Raw genomic sequence first — 16,557 nt, 5'->3', positions numbered from 1 at the left:
TCGCTTCAGGAGAACCAGCCCAGGGCAGGAAGGCTTGGCTTGATAAGAACACAGGACCTGCTGCCTGGGAATGTTGGCCCTTGAGATGAGAGAGTCTGTATGAAGGAGGAAAAGGAGCCCTGGAGTCTCCCGTCAGCTCCAGCTCTGGCTGGGGAGGGAGTGATGCCTGGGACAGGAAGCGGGGGAGGAGAAAAAGGAGGGGAGAAGGGGGACTTGGACTGGTGCCTCTGAAGTGCTGCTTTCTGAGGGACAAGCAGCCAGTACACGGGGGCCTTTCCTGATAACCCGCTGCACCACGGGAGCTACCCCTGCATGAGGGCTTGAGTGGACCTTGCTGGGTCCGGTACTTGTGGATTCTGCCCCGCTTCTCTGCAGGCTGCGGAGGTCCTGAAGCCACCCCAGCCGTTTAAGCTGCTTTGCATGGACTTGGAACAGACAACAGAGTAGAGAAAGATTTACTCCTTCTAATTCTTTTTCAATCCTTCTAATTGTATCCGGGAGAAAGTCTCCCTTTGGTCTGACCTGCCTAACCTTTGCTGATCCCCCTTTTTAACTCCGAGAGTCTAGACCTCAGGCTTTGCAACCTTGGGAGCTGTGGTATCTGACTAGATAATTCATCACATTGTTTTTGTTTTGTTGGGGTTTCTTTTCCCCCACTGTATTTATTTTTAGGGGTTTGCCTTCTCATCTGGCCAGTGATGGCAGTTTGCTGTTAGTGATGCTAATATAAAATTTCTTCTTTGATTAAGGATTTGAGCACAGATGTTCACCGTATGTATGTAAAATCACATTAATGTGTGCAATTGGATAAACAGAGATATGTTAATGGTGGTTATCTAATGTTTTTTGTCTTCCTTATGCTTTTTTATGTTGTTTACGTATTTTACAATGAGTATACATTATTTACATAATCAGAAAATAACTGTTAAGGAGAAAGGAATGTATGTTTAAGGGAACATATTAAGGATAATAACACCAAAAATATGGATTTGGTGGCAGGGTTGACAGGCAAGGGAAAGCTCCCCTCTGGGAGTCTGAGGAAGCAGGAGGAGCAGGCTGAACTCAGGCAAAGGGCAAGGACCACCTTCCCATCATGGGAAGGTCAGGCACCTGCTGCCCAGGTTGTCCCTTCAGCATTGTTCAGAGGATTCCATTTCAGAGTATGAGTTACAAGTTTTGCATCAGGTAAAGCATTGATCGTTGGGCGAGGTGTGGCCACATATCTGTGGTATGCTAGCTCTTCGCCTTGCCTGCATTCACATGCCCAGCCTGGGATTGGCAAAGGGAACCTGGCTGGGGTCTAGACATTTCTTATTTGGCAGTGCTGCCTTTTGAATGGTCTATCGTGCCAGAGCTGGCAAGTGATAACGTTCTCCCTGTGGGGCTGCTCCCTGCATGTGGATGACCACTGTCTGGCTCTCTTCCCAAAGAGTCCTGACAGCTGGTGCCAGTTTATGGTGCCGGCCCTTCCTCAGGGAGGATATAATTTAATAGGAGCTCCTGGAGCAAGGGATGTGTAGGCCTGTGACTTCTCAATTCACTGCCCTTGGGAAAATCTCTTTTCTAGATCATACCCTGAGTTATTGTTTAATCTTTAATGGGGCCAGCAGTGTCCAGACACAATGCAGAGCAGATTATTGATCCCAGATCATCCTTGGGGATTTATCTGGCTTCATGGTCTGATTCCTGGGCCTCTGATTACAGGACAGATGGGGGTGGGGCCAACAGTATCCGCCAATCACAAGATAATACAGACCACATGGTCACTAATCCATAAGCACCACACTCAGTGGGACAGGACAGTCACAGGCCCTGCTCTCCTGGAGGGGCTCTGATGGAGAAGCAGACACATGATGGCCCGTGTGGAGAGAATTTGCAAAAGAGGGGCAGGCTGCAGCACTAAGCAGTGATCTCTGAAAGGGGACAGGAAGGGGGGGGGGTTGCAAAAAAAGAATTTGCCAGATGAGAAGATGTGGGAAGGCTCGATCCTGGAGGAGGGAACAAGGAACAGTGTGTGCAGAAATCTGGAGGCCAGAAGACCCTAATGTGCTCGGCCAGGAGATGCCTTTTTAGGTGGCTAAAGAGAGAATAGGGTGGGCAGATGTCAGGGCTGAGACCCTTCGGGACCGCTTTGAATTCTGCAGGGGTGATTTTTGTCCCACTGGGACATTTAACAAGGTTGTCACAACTTGCTTGAATGAATGTGTGGCAGGGTTGGGGAGGGGAGCTGCTGCTACTGGTGTTTAGGGGATAGAGGCCCTGGGTGCTGCTAAACATCCTACGATACACAGGACCTGCCAGATACAGGATGCCACCAGCGAAGAATGACCCAGCCCCAAATGTCAACAGTGCTGAGGTTGAGAAACCCTTGTGTGGGACCACTTTCAGGACTTAGTTCCTTATTCTAATTTTTAATTTTTTTGTCTTTTGTTCTTTTTAGGGCTGCACCCATGGCATATGGAGGTTCCCAGGCTAGGGGTCTAATCGGAGCTGTAGCCGCTGGCCTAAGCCAGAACCACAGCCACATGGGATCCGAGCCGCGTCTTCACCTACACCACAGCTTACGGCAACACCGGATCCTTAACCCATTGAGTGAGGCCAGGGATCGAACCCACAACCTCATGGATCCTAGTCGGATTCATTAACCACTGAGCCACGATGGGAACTCCAGTTCCTTATTCTAAAGCTGAGGGGCAGCCATGCTGGAGTTTCATGCAGGAGAAGGACGTGATCAGATTTGTGTTTTAAAGTGATTGCTCTGGCTACTCTGAGGAAAGTAGTTCTGGACCCATTCATTCTCCAGCTTGGAAATTTCCACCTCTGTGATTCCCCACTTCGAGGGCTTACACTTAACTGCTCTGTGGCCATCTGGATCTCTACCAGGGCAGGGAAACCAACTGCTATACTTAGGAGCCAAGCAGGCCAGGGGCTTTCCACTGGGCACAAGAGGCCCTGCACTAGAACCTATAAAATGTTTAGGGCCTGTGTGGCAGGCAGAAAATGTCCCCAAAGATGTTTGTGTTCTAATTCTAAACCTGTGAATGTGTTATTGTATGTGGCAAAAGGGATTTTGCAGATGTGATCAAGTCAAGGAACTTGGAGTGGGAAGATTTTCCTGGATTACCTTGGTGGGCTAGTGTAATCTCAAAGGTCCTTGAAAGAGGGAGCAAGAAGGTCAGATTCAGACATGTAGTAGCAGAGACAGAGGTCGGAGAGAGATTTTTTTTTTTTTTTTTCAGGGCCACACCCACAGCATATGGAGGTTCCCAGGCTAGGGGTCCAATCAGAGCTGTTGCTGCTGGCCTACGCCAGAGCCACAGCAACGCCAAGTCTGAGCCAAATCTGCAACCTACACCACAGCTCATGGCAATGCTAGATCCTTAACCCACTGAGGGAGGCCAGGAATTGAACCTGAAACCTCATGGGTCCTAGTTGGATTCGTTTCTGCTGTGCCATGATGGGAACTCCCCAGAGAGATTTGAAGAGGCAATGCCGCTGGCTTAGAAAGTGGACTAAGGGTCCAGGGCTCTAAAATAATGAATATGGGAGTTCCTGTTGTGGCTCAGTGGTAGCGAACCTGACTAGTATCCATGAGGATGAGGATTTGATCCCTTGCCTCACTCAGTGGATTAAGGATCTGGCATTAGTGTGAGCTATGGTGTAGGTCACAGATGCAGCTCAGATCCCGTGTTTCTGTAGCTCTGGCATAGGCTGGCAGCAACAGCTCTGATTGGACTCCTAGCATGGGAACCTCCATATGCTGTGGGTGTGGCCCTAAAAAGACAATAAATAAATAAATAATGAAAAAATAATGAATATGTATGCCACTAAATTTCTGGTAATTTGTTAAAACAAGAATAGGAGGAAGTTCCCTAGTGGTACAGTGGGTTAAGGATCTGGTGTCCCAGCTGTGGTGCTGGTCAAAACTGTGGCACAGTTTGGATTCCTGGTCCAGGGACTCCCACATGCCATGGGCGTGGCCAAAAATACCCCCCCCAAACCCCCCACCCCACTCCCCAGCAACAGGAAACTAATACAGCCTGGGAAAAGTTTTAATTAACTCTGAGATTAAAAAGGAAAACTGCACAATAGAAATTAATAAATGTCATTTATTTAAAATTTTGTTTTGTAATATTTAATATATACCAAAAGGTATAAAGATGAATATAACACACAACCAGATATACTCACCTAACTCAAGAAATCAAGCAGTTCTGGAGTTTCTGCTGTTGACATTGGGTTAAGAATCTGACTAGTATTCTTGAGGATGTGGGTTTGATCTCTGACCTTGCTCAGTGGGTTAAAGGATCTCATGTTGCCCCAAGCTGTGGCGTAAGTTGCGGATGTGGCTTGGATCCTGTGTTGCTATGGCTGCGGTGCAGGCCAGAAGCTGTAGCTCCAATTTGATCCCTGCCTGGGAACTTCCATATGCCACATGGGCGGCCCTAAACAGAAAAAAAAAAAAAAAAAAAAAAAAAAATAGTATCCTACTGCAGAAACTCAGGTTGCTGCAGAGGTGTGGGTTCGATTTCTGGCCTGGTGCAGTGGCTTAAAGGCTCCAGCGTAGGTTACAGCTTAAACTTGGATTCAATCCCTGGCCTGGGAACTCCCATGTGCTGTGGGTATAGCCATTAAATAAAAAACAAGGAAAGAAAGAGAGAAAGGAAGAAAGAATGAAGCAGTTGTAATACAGCTGAAGCCCCATGCAGACCCATCAGGATCTCATTTCTCCCCCAGAGGAAATTAATATCCTAGATTTGTTATTTATTATTCCAATATATTTTTGAATGCATGTCAGCAAACAATATGTAGATCTGCTCTGCTTGCTATTTTATATATATGACATCATCATGTGTGTATTCTTATGCAACTTACTTTTGTTTTTGTTTCAATATGCTTTCCATTATGGTTTTTTCACATGTATTATAGCTGATTTACAGTGTTGTTAATTTCTGCTATAGAGCAAAATGCCCCAGTCATACATATACATATGTACATTCTTCTTCTCACATTATCCTCCATCATGTTCCATCACAAGTGATTGGATATAGTTTCCTGTGCTATACAGCAGGACCTCATTGCTTCTCCACTCCAAATGCAATAGTTTGCATCTACTAATCCCAAACTCCAAGTCCATGCCACTTTCCCCCACCACCTTGGCAACCACAAGTCTGTTCTCTATATCCATGAGTTTGTTTCTTTTCTGTAGATAGGTTCATTTGTGCCATATATTAGATTTCATATATAAGTGGTATCATGTGGTATTTGTCTTTCTCTTTCTGACTTCACTTAGTATAAGAATCTCTAGTTCCATCCATGTTGCTGCAAATGGCATTGTTTTGTTCTATTTTATGGCTGAGTAGTATTCCATTTTGTGTATGAACCACATCTTTTTAATCTGTTGATCTGTCAATGGACACTTAGGTTGTTTTTATGTCTTGGTTATTGTGAATAGTGCTGCAATGAACATAGGGTTGCATGTATCTTTTTGTATAAAAGTTTTGTCTGAATATATGCCTAGGAGTGGGATTGCTTGATCATATGGTAGTTCTATATTTAGTTTTCTGAGGTACCTCCATACTGTTTTCCATAGTGGTTTTACCATGCAACTTACTTTTTGTACCTAATGTGTTTTGAGAATCATTTTGTTGATGCATGTAATGACTGCATATTACCCAGTTATATGAATATGTCATAATTTATTCTGCTAATAAACATTTAAGTTGTTGTTTAGCTATTACAATCAATAGGGCCTAAACATTTTTTTTGTGTCTGCCTTTTGGTGCAATTCTGCAAGGGTTTCTTGAGGGTTGATTCCTAGTAGAGAAACCCCTGGGATCTGGGATACATGGCCTTTCCAGGGAGTTCCAAACTCTTCAAAAAGGCCAGGCCAGTCTACAGTCAACCAGCAATGCATAGACTTCATACTGGTGGTGATAGTGACTGACTAAAATTTTTGCTGATATGATGGGTGTAAATATATAATATTTGATTGTGATTTTAGCTTTTATTTTCTGGATTCCTATGGAGTTGAGTATCTTTTCCTACATTTACAGATCATCCCTATCTCTTCCTCTGTGACTTGACTGTTTGTATTTTCGCTCATTTTGCTACAGAGCTTTTATTATGATTACTGTTTTGGATACTAATCCTCTGCAGCTACATATGATGTAAGTATCTTCTCCCATTTGTGGTCTATCTTTTCATGAAGACATGCTCTCTATTGAGTTAGGGATATCATCTTCCTCCAAGGCAGCATTTGGATGGAAATTCAGCTCCACAAGCCCCTCAGGATCCTGGATCTATTACTTAGTTTCAAGACTTAGCTAGTGCAGGCCGTTAAGGGGTGTTCCATAAAATGATTTTCAAAAGTGAAGAGTATCTTCTGGACATGCTCTGAATTATTAACATAATTCATTATGAAAGGATACAAACGTATTTATACCAGAGACAGCGATCTCAGTGCCTACTGGGGCCAGGTGGGTGACACAGAAGATGAAAGTAGGCTGGTAGGATGTATAGCCCTTTCAGAGGCATTTATTTGAGGCCACCCTAAGCAGTTTAATCTGCACAACCCAGGAGTTCCCTGGTGGTTCATTGGTTAGGATTTGGTGATTTCACTGCTTTGGCCCAGGTTCAATCCCTGGTCTGAGAATGGAGATTCCCACATCAAGCTACTGCATTCCATGGCAAAAAAAAAAATAAATAAAAAATAAAAAAAATTACTCCTCATTAGCCAATGAATAGATTTTAGTATTATTATTCTCATCGTCCAGATAAAGAAATCTTAGGCTTCAAGAGGTTAAGCAACTTGCCCTAAGTCACATAACTAGAAAGTAAAAGAACCAGAGTTCCCATTGTGGCTTATCGTGTTTGTTTGTTTGTTTGTTTATTTATTTATTTTTGTCTTTTTAACTTTCCTAGGGCCGCTCCCTCGGCATATGGAGGTTCCTACGCTAGGGGTCTAATCGGAGCTGTAGCCACTGGCCCACGCCAGAGTCACAGCAATGCCAGATCTAAGCCGTGTCTGCAACCTACACCACAGCTCACGGCAACGCCGGATTGTTACCCGCCGAGCAAGGCCAGGGATCGAACCTGCAACCTCATGGTTCCTAGTCAGATTTGTTAACCACTGCGCCATGACAGGAACTCCACTTATCGTGTTAAGAATCTGAAATAGTGAGGATGCAGGTTCGATCCCTGGCCTCACTCAGTGGGTTAAGGATCTGACATTGCCACAAGCTACCATGTAATCAGGTGCAGCCCAGATCCAGCGTTGCTGTGGCTGTGGCATAGGCTGGCAGCTGCAGCTCTGATTAGACCCCTAGCCTGGAAACTTCCTATGCTGCACGTGTGCCTGTAAAAAAAGAAAAAAAAAAAAAAAAGTAAAAGAACCAAGATTCAAACCCTAGAGCTGTCTGCCTCTCAGGTTCATATGTTTAACTGTGATGCTAAAAGGCTGTTCAAGGTACAAGAAATAGTTTTTCCTAACTCTGCGATAAGAAATATGGCGGACAGGTGAGAGTATAAATGACAACTGGCCTCAGGCCTCCGTGTTGGGAATTACTAGGGCCCAATGAGGACAGTGGCCAGCTGGAGAGGAAATGTATGTTACGTGGGTCCTCAGTCTGATGTCAGAAGGGAATGCAGACCAAGTGTTGCCAGATCTTTTGATTTTTTTTTTTTTTCCCCAAGCAAACCTGGAAATACAAATTTTTATGGGAATGGCCACTGATTTTCAAGAACTAGCTATCACATTCAATAATTCTTACCATGTTTCTCTGGCCAAATAAAACATTTTTGTGGGCTGCAACTTTATGACCTTTGCTTTAGCCCAGAGTAAATGATTTGTTTAGAGCCTGAACTACTCTTGGGAGTAACCAGTTCCATAAGAATCATGTAAAATAACATTTCCTTCAACTTGCACTAAAATAACCTCTTCGAAGTAACAAGTATCTCCCTGTATTATAAGGCTTAGAAGTTCACAGTCTCCAATACAATCTCACAGACTTCAATCATTTATCGTATTAATCATCTTCTTTCCAGAAAGAAGCTACAACTGATGAAATGGTCATGGAACTTGGGACTGATGGTCCTAGTATTGACTAGCTTTCCACTGAACCTTATTAAAATGATTTTTTTTCTTCCTCTGAGGCTAAAGCAAGTGTCTTCTTCTTCTTCTTCTTTTTTTTTTTTTTTTTTTTTTTGCTGCACTCATGGCACGTGGAATTTTCTGGGCCCGGGGTCAAACTCATGCTGCTGCAGCAGTGACAATGCCGGATCCTTAACCCACTGAGCCACAGTGGAAACTTCAAAGCAGGAGTTCCCATTGTGGCTCAGTGGAAACAAATCTGACTAATATCCATGAGGACTCAGGTTCAATCCCTGGCCTTGCTCAGTGGGTTAAGGATCTGGCATTGCCGTGAACTGTGGTGTAGGTCTCAGATGCAGCTCGGATCTGGCATTGCTGTGGCTGTGGTGTAGACCAGCAGCTACACATCCAACTTCATCCGTAGCCTGCGAACCTCCATATGCTGCAGGTGCAGTCCTAAAAAGACCAAAAAAAAAGCAAATATCTTGATATCACTTGAAAATATGGCAGAATTGATGGTATAATGTTGTGTACTTGCTAGTTAGGTTAAGCTTCAATTCTAGGGGTAAACTATACCCCAGAGCATCGGCTCATATTCTATCAGACAGGCCATCTGCCAAGGTTGGCCCCTATCAGTGCTCGAGTAATCTCTGTTTTGATCCATAGCAGACACTGCTAATCAGCACAGTGAATATCGTAAATGGATTTTGTGTGATGAAATTAGTGGCTTGGTAATTAGCATGAGGAATGATGGAAAAGGGCTCTTACCGACAAAGTTAAAGAAAGCCAAGCTATGCGAATAAGCTAAAATATTTTAGTGGCACTCTTCATGTTTGCCTGCACAGAGTATAAGAGCCTAGCAAGACCTTTAGCATGAACTTGTGAACCTGTGAGAACAGTGCCAGACACTTGATCCTGAGCCGTCCTATCTCCAGACACAGCTTTAGGAGGGTTCTGCTAGTTGGCGCTGATACATGATGATAATCAAATCCTGACTCTGAAATGTTGTTGGTTTTGCCTCTAGTGGACCGTTCCTGCCAGGTAGTGGTTGGATCACTTAAAAGGGCAAGAGCTGGGACTTCATGAACCTACAGAGCAGGTTGATGAAATATTCTCTGCCTAATTGTTCATGAATGTTTGTTTTAAAAATGTCTCTATAGGGGGTACATTTTGGTCTCGAGATTTGACTTTCATTATGAATTAATAGCAAGGTAGGGAGTCCCTGTCGTGGTGCAGCGGAAATGAATCCGACTAGGAACCATGAGGTTGAGGGTTCGATCCCTTGCCTCGCTCAGTGGGTTAAGGATCTGGCGTTGCTGTGAGCTGTGGTGTAGGTCAAAGATGCGGCTTGGATCTGGCGTTGCTATGGCTTTGAGGCTGACAGCTACAACTCCGATTGGATCCCTGCCTGGGAACCTCCATATGCCATGGGTGCGGCCCTAACAAGACAAAAAGACCAAAAAAAAAAAAGCAAGGTAGTGAGTGAACACCTGCCTCTCACCCACTTCAAAATGTCTTGGGCAACTTATAGACAACAGGTCCTCTTAGGCCACTGCCTCAACAGAAAAATGGAGGAGCCTGGCCACAGAGATAGAGGTGACAATGGAAGACCTCAGCAGTGTACCATCATCCTTGTTTCTGTGCCTTCCAGGCTGGAGACGCCTCTCTTCTCTTCCTTCCCTCAGCCTTGAAGGTTGCCCGAGAGATCTGAGAGTCTGAGTCTGCACACAGCACCTCTCAGTCTGGCCCCTCTCACAATAGGAAGCAAGCAGAAAGGCTGGACTGCAGAGAACCAGCCCTGTGAAATGCTCACCAGCAAGCATTTTAATCTAAGATCTGAATTAGGAGTTCTCTTGTGGCACAGTGGGTTAAGGATCCAGCATTGTTACTGCGGTGGCTTGGGTTGCAGCTGTGGCATAGGTTTGATTGCTGACTCAGGAACTTCCACATGCCGTGGGCATGCTTCCCCCACCCCCAAATTCCTGAATTAGTCACAGAAGTGGTTTTATTTTATTTTTTGCTTTTTAGGGCCCTACCTGTGGCATATGGAGGTTCCCAGGCTAGGGGTTGAATCAGAGCTGCAGCCACTGGCTGACACCACAGCCACGGCAATGCAGGGTCTGAGCCACGTCTGCAACCTACACCACAGCTCACAGCAACAGCAGATCCTTAACCCACTGAACGAGGTCAGGGATTGAAGCTGCATCCTCATGAATCCTAGTTGGGTTCGTTAACCACTGAGCCACGAAGGGAACTCAAAGAAGTGGTTATAGAGTATGTGTATTTTTTAAAAATACCCTTCAGGTTATGGATTATAGATGCATTCCTTGCCTTTGAAAGGTCAGCAGGATATCTTTCTGTTTCAGCATGTTTACTGAAATAAATATAAATATGATAAATATGATCAAGCTGTCCTTCAGGGTCTATCACAGCACAAACTTTTCTTCCCTCAGAGAAAATTTTGTGGTTTTCCTTTTTCTTTAAGTCTGTTCCTTTCTCTGTGAAGTCTTGACTTCATAAATCTCTTTCTTTTCCCCTTTGTGTTTCCTGCTATGGTCCCTAAAAAGCCTTCTGTGGTCCCCCTTCAAACTTCACCATCCATCTCCTTAAATTCACTCCCTGGCCTGAATCTTCACCTTCAAAATTAAAAGCAGGGACGCTCCCCTGTTCTCAACAGAGATGAATGTCACTGGATTTGGAAAGCATTCCTCCATTTCACATAGAGATACCTTTTCTCCTCAAGTTCCTTTTTAAGACCTACCAAGGACAGGGTCTATTTTTAGCTCCTTTTGTATTTCCCTGCCTTATAGCACATGCTCTACAAATCAGTTTTCAGTAGACAATCACTTCTTATCCCATCTGGAAGACTGACAATCCGTAAATGTACAAGTCTATGTAATGGAAAGCTGTAGATGTGAGGCAAAATCACCATTATTACAGCAAACATTTTAACAGATTTATTAACCTGGCATTTCATTTTGTCATCCTAGAACAATCCTGTGAAGTAGGTACTATTAATATCCCCAGTAACAATGAAAAAATTGCAATGCAATGAAGGTTAGTAATTTGTCCAATGTCATGGGGGAGCCCTACACTGAGGGGAGTCCCACATACTGCACAGCGATCTGGTAAAGGAAAGGGAAGGGTTTGGAGGAGGAGAAACCTGCTTCTCAGCAAGACTGAAAGTAAGGCCTCTTGACTAGTTTAGTTTAAACATATATTCACAAATTCTTTGCTATCCTTCCCTTTAAGAAGTGGAGCCTAATTACCTCCTCTTGAATGTGAGCTGGCTAAGTTATACATAGCATGTGGCAGCAGTGAGAATGTGTGATTCCTGAGACTAGGCTGTGAAAGGCAACGTGGCTTCCTCCTTACTCTCTGACCGGGTCCCTCCCTCTGGGGCAGGCCAGCTGCTATGTTGCGGAGACACTCACTCAAGCAGCTCAGGGAGAGAGAGGTCCATGTAGCAAGGAATGGAGGCCTCCTGCCAACAGCCATGTAGGCACACCATCTTGGAAGTAGCTTCTCCAACCACCTCACACAAGTCAGAATGGCCATCATTAATAGGTCCACAAATAACAAATGCTGGAGGGGGTGTGGAGAAAAGGGAACCCTCCTGCACTGTTGGTGGGAATGTAAGCTGGTACAACTACAATGGAAAACAGTATGGAGGTAACTTAGAAAACTATATATAGAACTACCATATGACCCAGCAGTCCCACTCTTGGACATATACCTGGACAAAGCTTTTCTTGAAAAAGACACATGCACCCGCATGTTCATTGCAGCACTACTCACATTAGCCAAGACATGGAAACAACCTAAATGTCCATCCACAGCCAACTGGATTAAGAAGATGTGGTGTATATATGCAATGGAATACTACTCAGCCATAAGAAAAGAACATAATGCCATTTGCAGCAACATGGATGGAACTAGACTCTCATACTAAGTGAAGAAAGAGACAGGAGTTCCCGTCATGGTGCAGCAGAAACTAATCCAACTAGAAAACAAGAGGTTGTGGGTTCGATCCCTGGCCTCACTTGGTGGGTTAAGGATCTGGTGTTGCTGTGGTGTAGGCCGGCAGCTGTAGCTCCAATTAGACCCCTAGCCTGGGAACCTCCGTATGCCATGGGTGTGTCCTTTGAAAGACAAAAAGACAAAAAAAAAAAAAAAAAAAAAAGAAAGAAAGAAAAGGAGTTCCTGTCGTGGCGCAGTGGTTAACAGATCCGACTAGGAACTGTGAAGTTGCGGGTTCGATCCCTGGCTTGCTCAGTGGGTTAATGAGCTGTGGTGTAGGTCCCAGATGCTGCTCTGATCCCGTGTTGCTGTGGCTCTGGCATAGGCCGGCGGCTACAGCTCTGATTAGACCCCTAGCCTGGGAACCTCCATGTGCTGCGGGTGTGTCCTTCGAAAGACAAAAAGACAAAAAAAAAAAAGAGACAAATACCGTATGATTTCACTTATATCTGGAATCTAATATTGGGCACAAATGAACCTTTCCACAGAAAAGAAAATCATGGACATGGAGAACAGACTTGAGGTTGCCAAGAGGGAGGGGGAGGGAGGGGGAGGGAGTAGGAGGGACTGGGAATTTGGGGTTAATAGATGCAAACTTTAGCCTTTGCAATGGATAAGCAATGGGATCCTGCTCTATAGCCCTGGAAACTATGTCTGGTCTCTTGTGATGTATCATGATAATGTGAGAAAAAACAATGTATACATGTATGTGTAACTGGGTCACCTTGCTGTAGAGTAGAAAATTGACAGAACACTGTAAATCAGCTATAACGGAAAAATAAAAATCATTATTAAAAAAAAAAGGAAGTATCTTCTCCAGCCCTAGTCAAGTCTTGAGATGACAGAAACACCAGCTGACGACTTCTTTTTTTTTTTGGTCATTTTAGGGCCACACCTGAGGCATATGGAGGTTCCCAGGCTAGGGGTTGAACCAGAGCTACAGCTGCTGGCCTACACCATAGCCACAGCAACTCGGGATCCGAGTTGCATCTACACCACAGCTCATAGCAACTCCGGATCCTTAACCCACTGAGCAAGGCCAGAGATTGAACCTGCATCCTCATGGATACTAGTCGGGTTCATTAACCACTGAGCCATAACGAGAGCTCCCTCAGCTGACCCCTTGACAGCAACGCTGCAAGAGACCCTGAGCCAAGTCACGTGGCTAAACCACTTCTCAAATCCTTGCGCATTCAACCTGTGAGATAATAAACGTTAGCTGTATCGCACTGCTAGGTTTTGGAGTAATTTATTATACAGCAATAGATAACCAATGCAACTGAGTTAACCTCTGGGAGTTCTTACCCTTTTTAGTGGGATATCAGGGACCTCTTTGAGAATCTGGAACTACGGACCCTCTCAGAAAAATGCACAGACACAAAAACATGTAGATCTCAGTTTCCTGAGGATTGTATATCCTGATAAAGCCCATTCATGGATCTTAGGTTAAAACTTCCTCTAAATACTAGAATAGTCCAAGTATAAATTCTTTCCCACAAAATCCTTTTCCTGTGGGTGACTAATATAAAGAATTTTTTTAATTTGTTCCCTCAGATTATTTTTCCTTGAGATGGAAGAACCAGTTGAAGACCTCTCCCTGCCGCTCACGCATTCCCCTTGTCCCCCGTTCTGCACCCAGCACATGTCACAGAGCAAAGGGGTCAAACTAACTTTTCTCATGGTTCTATTTTTGTGGCTCAATTCTTTTGCAAGAGAGAGTCTGGGTGACTGGTGGGATTTCTAGAAAAGTCAGAAACAGCAATTACTAGAAATACAGGAAGGAAGTATGTTCTTAAAAGATTAAAGCTCCAGGATTCAGAGTTAAATGAGTTAGCTTGGTTTGTATCTTTAGAACACATTGGAACTTTGGGGGAAACTCCCACTGCACTTAACTCTTCCTACCCCTAAGCCCTCCCTCCGCCCCCCTACCCTGTCCATGTTTTTTCATGTACCTCCTTCCTGGCTGACATCAAAGCAAAGGAGAAGCACATTTACTCCTCTCCATTTTCTACTTGGGGAGATAAAGACCTTGAAAAGAACACAGATACAAGAGGAAGAACAACTGAACTTCCTCTCTGAGGTAAGTGTCTGCTGAATCCCTTGAGGCCGTGACTTCTCTTTTTAAATTTTATTTATTTATTTATTTATTTAGCTTTTTAGGGCTGCACCCATGGCATGTGGAGATTTCCAGGCTAGGGGTCTAATCAGAGCTGTAGCTGCCAGCCTATGCCAGAGCCACAGCAATGCCAGATCTGAGCTGCATCTGCGAGCTGCACCACAGCTCATGGCAATGCCAGATCCTTAACCCACTGAGCTAGGCCAGGGATGGAACCCGCAACCTCATGGTTCCTAGTTGGACTCATTTCCACTGTGCCACGATGTGAACTCCTGTTTACTATTCTTTTGTCTGTGATTTCTGATCCAGTAGTGATTGTGGCTCTTGGAGTCACTTCTGCTTTAGGGACCCAGAATGGTTTTCACTTCTATTCATGTGCACATTTCCGTGGGCTGCAGAAGTGTAACAGAATGTAATTTAAGAAATGTAACCAGGAGTTCCCATTGTGGCTCAGAGGAAATGAATCTAACTAGTAACCATGAGGATGCAGGTTCGATCCCTGGCCTCGCTCAGTGGGTTAAGGATCCGGTGTTGCCAGAGCTGTGGTGTAGCTCACAGACATGGCTCAGATCTGGTGTTGCAGTGGCTGTGGCTGGCACCTACAGCTCTGATTTGACTGTTTGCCTGGGAACTTCCCTATGCCAAAGGTGCGGGCCTAAAAAAACAAAAAGAGAAAGAAATGTAACCCAGGAAGAGAGCTAGAGCTTGGGGGCTCCATGGTGTGTTTATTTCCAGCAGTTAAGACTAAGGGTTGGATATAGGGGTGGTCTGGGTTGGGAGACATTTGGTAGTTAAAACATGAGTATAAAGGAGCTTGCTTGGAGTTCCAGTTGTGGCTCAGCGGTAATGAACCCGACTAGTATCTAACAGGATGTGGGTTCGATTCCTGGCCTTGCTTGGTGAGTCGAGGATCCGGCGTTGCTGTGAGCTGTGGTGTAGGTTGCAGCTGTGGCTCGGATCTGGTGTTACTGTGGCTGCACTGTAGGCCGGCAGCTGTAGCTCCAGTTCAATCCCTAGCCTGAGAACGACCACATGCCATGGGTGTGGCCCTAAAAAGCAAAAAAAAAGCAAAGAAAAGAGCTTGCTTGCTGAGAATGCAACCCTGAAAATTTGTGGGTAGAAGAGGAAGAGAAGACCATTGAGGAGGGAGCGGAATGAGAAGAACTGGGAGAGCGAAGGATATGAGAGAAACCATCGGCCAAGGGAGTTATGGATGGAGAGAAAAAGTTTCACACATGAGCGGACAGATTAGGGAGGTGACAGCTGAAACATGTGGGTGGTTTTTAGCAGGAGTAGGAGCTAGCTAATGGTCTTGGAAAGAGCGGATCAGTGGAGCAGAGGAGGCAGAAGCCGTTTTGAGCAGGATGAGGAGTGAGTGAGCTGAGGGAGTGGCTCAGGTAAATACAGCTAAACAGAATCACCCAAGATTTGAAACTGGTTAAGGCAGAGACTTCTGTCAGCCCTTATCATGGGCAGGGGTGTAAGAGGCAGCTGGAAGGCCGTGCTCAAAGGACCACTTTGCTGTTTGTTCATATCTACTTTCACTGAATGAGTAAAATCATATTTTTAATAACTGAGGGACATCTATAGAGATAGAAACTTTGGGTTGGGGAAGGTGCCGCGAAGTGAGTAAAAGCCATCTGCCCAAATTAGAACTATGAGAAGAAAAAGCCTTGCCAGGCACCGTGACACACTGAAGCCAATAAGGAATCGAAGGGAAGGGGTGATGAGGGAGTTGCAAGTAATCCAGCATCAGGGCGGGGGATACTGTGGTTTCTGCTGCCTTGTGTCTGAGACACTCTGAATAATTAGCACTCTGACTCTTAGATGTATTAGAGAGCAGCCAGGAGATGGACAACCTGCAACAGACAATTCTAGAACTTTGATTCAGAACACAGAGAACATAGGGTTTGAAGTATTACTTGATTTCAAGTAAATTGATTGACTTGTAACAAATAATTTTATAATATTTCTGATATTTTAACAAATAATTGTTTCTGCTGTGCCATGATGGGAACTCCTAATTGTATTGGTTTTAACAAATAATGTGTTAACATTATTTGTGTTTTAATAAATAATTTTATAATCTTTCTGATATTAAAAAAGTGAGTACAAAAAAAATGGGGGGGGGGAGTTCCCTTCATGGCTCAGCAGTTAATGAACCTGACTAGGATCCATTAGGATGCGGTTCAATCCCTGGCCTCATTCAGCCAACTAAGGATCTGTTGTTGCTGTGAGCTGTGGTATAGGTCGCAGATGAGGCTCAGATCCCATGTTGCTGAGGCTCTCTCATTCAGGCTGGCAGCTACAGCTCTGATTAGACCTCTAC

General features: G+C 44.6%; 1 protein-coding gene across 5 annotated transcripts in view; it reads left to right on the top strand.

Moving 5' to 3' along the window:
* Positions 1 to 16,557, top strand: part of LOC106508312 (BTB/POZ domain-containing protein KCTD18-like) — a 233,359-nt gene that overhangs the window by 60,558 nt on the left and 156,244 nt on the right. The window contains exon 2 of one of the 5 annotated variants that reach the window (XM_085019138.1): positions 13,667 to 14,192. The exons of 3 other annotated variants lie outside the window; for them this stretch is intronic. The gene's annotated coding sequence lies outside the window, so the exon portion shown is untranslated. Of the gene's footprint in view, positions 1 to 13,103; positions 14,193 to 16,557 lie in introns of those variants that run through there. One more of the 5 variants, XM_085019140.1, reaches the window with a different exon arrangement.

The sequence above is a fragment of the Sus scrofa genome, chromosome 3 (genome assembly GCF_054392235.1).
Source record: "Sus scrofa isolate SSC_HxYL_T2T_F1_AM1 chromosome 3, Sscrofa_HxYL_maternal_Yorkshire_Landrace_v2.0, whole genome shotgun sequence".
NCBI lineage: Eukaryota > Metazoa > Chordata > Mammalia > Artiodactyla > Suidae > Sus > Sus scrofa.
This window is presented reverse-complemented; position numbering and strand designations above follow the sequence as displayed.